Below are 6000 nucleotides of genomic sequence, written 5' to 3'. Positions count from 1 at the left end.
TAAAGAGTTGGGAAGTTGATTGGTGAAAGAGATACAGAGAAGGGGGAATCTGATAGGAGAGGACAGAAGACCATGGAAGAAAGAAAAAGGGGAGGAGCACCGGAGGGAGGTGATGGGCAGGCAAGGAGATGAGGTGAGAGAGGGAAAAGGGATTGGTGAAGGGCGAACCTGAAGACAGAGAAATCAATGTTCATGCCATCAGGTTAGAGGCTACCCAGACGGAATAGAAGGTTTTGCTCCACCATCTGGATTGTGGCCTCATCGTGGAGGCCATGGATTGACATGTCAGAGTGAGAATTGCAAGTGGAATTAAAGTGGGTGGCCACTGGGGGATCCTGCTTTTCTGGCAGACAGAGCATAGATGCTCGGCAAAGCAGTCTTTCAATCTACATCAGGTCTCACTAATACAGGAGGCCACACTGGGAACACCGAACACAGTATATGACCCCAACAGACTCACAGGTGAATTGTTGTCTCACCTAGAAGGACTGTTAGGGGCCCTAAGTGGTAGTGAGGGAGGAAGTGTCGGGGCAGGTGTAGCACTTGTTCCGCTTGCAAGGATAAGTGTTGGGGGAGATCAGTGGGGAGGGACAAATGCACAAAGGAGTCACAAAGGATCCCTGCAGAAAGCAGAAAGTGGAGGAGAGGGAAAGACGTCCTTGGTGGTGGGATCCTGTTGGAGATGGTGGAAGTTACGGAGATTTATGTGCTGGTAGGGTGGCAGGTGAGGAGAAGAGGAACCTCATCCCTGGTGGGGAGGCAGGAAGATGGGGTGAGGGCAGACATGTGTGAAATAGTAGAAATGCAGTTGAGGGCAACATTGATGGTGGAGGAAGGGAAGCCTCTCTCTTTGAAGGAGCCTGCTTTCCTTGGGTTCTATGCAGCTTAACTTCCTGAACCATGTGGGACTTTGTCAAATGCCTTACTAAAGTCCAGATAGACAATGTGTAGCATTCTGTTTTCATTGATCTTCTCAATTATGACTTCGAAAAACTTCAGCATATTAGCAGGGCAAGGTTTGTCCCTCACAAAGCCAAACAGATTTTCTCTATCAGATCAGTCCTGCTCTTTCCAAATGAATGTAGATCTTGTCCTTTAGTATATCCTCCAGTTATTTCCTACAACTGTCCCATAGATCTTCCTTTTTTCCAATGACATGTTGGGATAGATCACATCCATCCCTGGACACTTATCCACTCCAAGACATCCAACGTCTCCACCTCCTCAACGTATTCTAGACAATATAATATCATTCCTTGAACTCAGTCGGCTCCAGCTCCTTCTCCTTTGTGAATACAAATGAGTCCTACTCATTTGGGGCTTCAACCACATCCTCCAGCTTCAGAGGCAGATTCTCTCTTTGGTCCTTAAGGGGCCACCTTTACACTGGCTACCCTTTTGCTCCAAATATAGAATGAGATAGGATTCGCCTTAACCCTACCTGCAAATATATCTCATTACCTCTCTTTGCCGTCCTAATTTTCTAAAGTATTCTAACTCTTTATTTTCCTCGAGGGATTCAGTTGATTGTAGTTGCCTATAACTGTTGTATGAAACTTTGTTTTTTTTTTGTAGCTTAAACCCATGGTAACTTCTGAAATCTAATGTTTCCTAATCTTGACATCTTTACCCTTCATTCATTTTGGAGAATGCTAGCCCATGAACTCTCTTTTAAAAGACACCCACATGTCAGATGTTATTTTACCCTCAAGCATCCAATTCTTCAATCACCAGTCCCCCTCTGCACTAACAAAATCAGTCTTCCCCCTATTTAGGACTTTAACTTGAGGAGCAAACTTATACCTTTCCATAGTTATACACACAAAATGCTAGAGGAACTCAGCAGGCCAGGCAGCATCTATAGAAAAGAGTAAATAGTTGACATTTCTGGCCGAGATCTGTTCTCAGGACTGCATACATTATCCTCCATTCTTTCAATTGGCGTTTAGCAGTCTAGATGAGGGTCTCGACCTGAAACGTTGACTGTTTACTCTTATCCTAGATGCTTGTGTTTTCTTGTGTTGTTCCACGCTCTAAGCTCATTTGAATTACCTGTGAGGGTCCTCGTATAGTTCAGCCTGCTTCACCCCCAGGCTCCCAAACCTGTCTGCCAGTTCTGTCCATGTGTAATTCACAGAAACAAAAACCAGACTTCAAACTACTTCTAAATGCATCGACTGAGAACAGATACAGGGAAACAATTAACAAATTGCCCATTTATCAGAACTTCTGGAAGTTTTAGAGCTAGGGTATTCGGTGCCATTGAAAATCAAATGTCCTCTGCCTCAAACATCTGCATAAGTTCATGAGGAATCCCAGAAGGGTACCTGACCACGTCCCTGAACAAAGCTACATTTGATGGGTTGTCAATCACCTGTCATGTATTGCCATTGACTCTAATAGGATAAAATAATGATTTCAACAAGATTCTTTCACACACATCTCCCCTGCACATTGGATTTTACCACTGAGGCTGTCTGACCTTCTCTCTTCAATATTTTCTGTGTTTACTTCAGATTTCCAGCATCTGTTGTATCTTTCTTTAATTTGATATATCTGTAGCTGTGAATATCTTTCAAACACAACAGTCAGCCTTGTCTTCAGCATAAGCTCCAATGGATAGATTGCTGTGTCTGAAAGTCTGATGCCTGCCTCCCTGACCTGGATGTCTTCTCCCAACTCTAAAAGGAACCAAAAAGGAGCCAAAAGAAATGGCACGAAGGTATACACACCATTGTTCTCAGTTACTGAGCCATTGAGACTAGTGACTATGGACAGTAAGGTTCTCACTGCTTGGTGTAGTGCCTTGTGGTCCATCAGATGTCTGGATTAGAGAGTAAGCATTGTGAGGAGAAGCACATAAGACATAGGAGCAGAATTGGGCCATTTTTCAATCGAAGCAAGAGGCTGCGAGTGGAAGACCGAAGCATTGCGGAGAGAAGGTCGTTTTTCTTTTCTTTAACAGCTCGGGGAAAAGAGGCTCTACTGCGCAGGCGCATGACGCAGCGCACCAAGGTTTAAAAGAAAGACTGCCATATACAGCGGCCATCATTGGAGTGGACTGAGTCGGAGTGGGACAGCTTCGGCTCAACCAGGCTTCAGCGAGGAACAGGCAGAGGCGAGGGTAGGTTCCGGTGAGTTTCTGTTTTCCTTCTTTTTTTTTGGTTCAGACTAGAGAATATGCCAGACAGGTTGTTGGAATGCTCCTCTTGCAGGATGTGGGAAGTCAGGGAGACCTTCGGTGTCCCTGACAATGATACCTGCAAGAAGTGCATCCAGCTGCAGCTCCTAACAGACCGCTTTAGGGAACTGCAGCAGGAGCTGGATGACCTCCGGATCATTCGGGAGACTGAGCAGTTTATAGACAGTAGCTTCCAGGAGGTAGTTACACCTAAGGAACAGGGCACAGGTAATTGGGTTACCGTCAGGTGAGGGAAGGGGAAAGGGCAGGTAGTGCAGGGTTCCCCTGTGGCCATTCCCCTCAACAACAGGTATACCGATTCGGATACTGTTTGGATGGCTTACCTGGGACAAGCTGCGGCAGCCGGATCTCTGGCACCGAGTCTGGTTCTGCAGTGCAAAAGGGAGGGACGAAGAAGAGGAGAGCAGTAGTGATAGGGGACTCCATAGTCAGGGGTACAGACAGGAGATTCTGTGGTCGTAACAGAGACTCTCGGATGGTTTGTTGCCTCCCAGGTGCCAGGATCAGGGATGTCTCTGTTCGCGTGCACAGCATTCTGAAATGGGAGGGTGATCAGCCAGATGTTGTGGTACACATCGGTACCAATAACATAGGTAGAAAGAGTCAGGAGGTCCTGAAGAGTGAGTACAGAGAGCTTGGTAGGAAGTTGAAAAACAGGACCTCGAGGGTAGTAATCTCCGGATTGCTGCCTGTGCCACGTGCCAGTGAGGGTAAGAGTAGGATGCTCTGGCAGAGGAACACGTGGCTGAGAAACTGGTGTAGGGGGCAGGGTTTCAGATTTCTAGATCATTGGGTCCTCTTCTGGGGCAGGTGGGACCTGTACAAGAGAGATGGGTTACACCTGAACTACAAGGGGACCAATATACTTGCAGGGAGGTTTGCTAGTGTTATTGGGGAGGGTTTAAACTAGATTTGCAGGGGGATGGGAACCAGAGTGCCAGAGTAGATAGTGGAACGGGGGTGAAAATAAATGATGTTAGTAGTTCATGCAAAGTCACAAATAGTAAGGTGGTGTGTGGTGGTAACAATCTTCTGAGGTGTGTATATTTCAAAGCAAGGAGTATTGTGGGGAAGGCAGAAGAGCTGAGGGCCTGGATTGACACGTGGAATTATGACATCATAGCCATTACTGAAACTTGGCTACAGGAGGGGCAGGACTGGCAGCTCAATGTTCCAGGGTTCCAATGTTTCAGGTGTGATAGAGGCAGAGGGATGAAGGGTGGGGGGGGGGAGGGTTGGCTTTGCTAGTCAGGGAAAATATTACAGCAGTGCTTCGGCAGGACAGATTAGAGAGCTTGTCTGCTGAGGCCATGTGGATGGAGCTGATCCGACATGTATGGATCCACCGAGATGCAACACTGAGCGTCATAGGAAGTCACTCCTGCCTGTGGCCATCAAACTTTACAACTCCTCCCTCGGATTGTCAGACACCCTGAGCCAATAGGCTGGTCCTGGACTAATTTCCACTTGGCATAATTTACTTATTATTATTTAATTATTTATGGTTTTATATTGCTATATTTTGACCTATTCTTGGTTGGTGCAACTGTAATGAAACCCAATTTCCCTCGGGATCAATAAAGTATGTCTCTCTGTCCATCTGTCTGAGAAACAGGGAAGGTATGACCACGTTAATAGGGTTGTATTATAGACCACCCAATAGTCAGCGAGAATTGGAGGAGCAAATCTGCAGAGAGATAACAGACAACTACAGGAGACAGAAAGTTGTGATTGTAGGGGATTTTAATTTTCCACACATTGATTGGGACTCCCATACTGTTAAAGGTCTAGATATGTTAGAGTTTGTGAAATGTGTTCAGGAAAGTTTTCTAAATCATATATAGATGTACCAACTAGGGAGGATGCAATATTAGATCTCCTATTAGGAAATGAGTTAGGACAGGTGACGGAAGTGTGTGTAGGAGAACTCTTTGGTTCCAGAGATCATAACGTCATTAGTTTCAACTTGATCATGGATAAAGATAGATCTGGTCCTCGGGTTGAGGTTCTAAACTGGAAAAAGGCCAAATTTGAAGAAATGAGAAAAGATCTAAAAAGCGTAGATTGGGACAGGTTGTTCTCTGGCAAGGATGTGATTGGTAAGTGGGAGGCCTTCAAAGGAGAAATTTTGAGAATGCAGAGTTTGTATGTTCCTGTCAGGATTAAAGTCAAAATGAATAAGAATAAGGAACCTTGGTTCTCGAGGGATATTGGAACTCTGATAAAGAAGAAGAGAGAGATGTATAACATGTATAGGCAACAGGGAGGAAATAAGATGCTTTAGGAGTATAAAAAGAGTAAGAAAATACTTAAGAAAGAAATCAGCAGGGCTAAAAGAAGACATGAGGTTGCTTTGGCAGTCAGGGTGAAGGATAATCCTAAGAGCTTCTACAGGTATGTTAAGAGCAAAAGGATAGTAAGGTATACAATTGGTCCCCTTGAAGATCAGAGTGGTCGGCTATTTATGGAACCAAAAGAAATGGGAGAGATATTAAATGTTTTTTTTTCCATCTGTATTTACTAAGGAAACTGGAATGGAGTCTATGGAAACAAAGCAAACAAGTAGGGAGGTCATGGAATTTACACAGATTAAAGAGAAGGAGGTGCTTGCTGTCTTGAGGTAAATCAGAGTAGATAAATCCCCAGGACCTGACAGGGTATTCCCTCGGACCTTGAGGGAGACTAGTGTTGAAATTGCAGGGGCCCTGGCAGAAATATTTAAAATGTCTTTATCCACAGATCAGGTGCCAGAGGATTGGAGGATAGCTCATGTAGTTCTGTTGTTTAAAAAAGCTCAA

This window comes from Hemitrygon akajei, chromosome 3 (assembly GCF_048418815.1).
Source record: "Hemitrygon akajei chromosome 3, sHemAka1.3, whole genome shotgun sequence".
NCBI lineage: Eukaryota > Metazoa > Chordata > Chondrichthyes > Myliobatiformes > Dasyatidae > Hemitrygon > Hemitrygon akajei.
The sequence above is the reverse complement of the archived record's forward strand: the minus strand, read 5'-3'. Positions refer to the sequence as shown.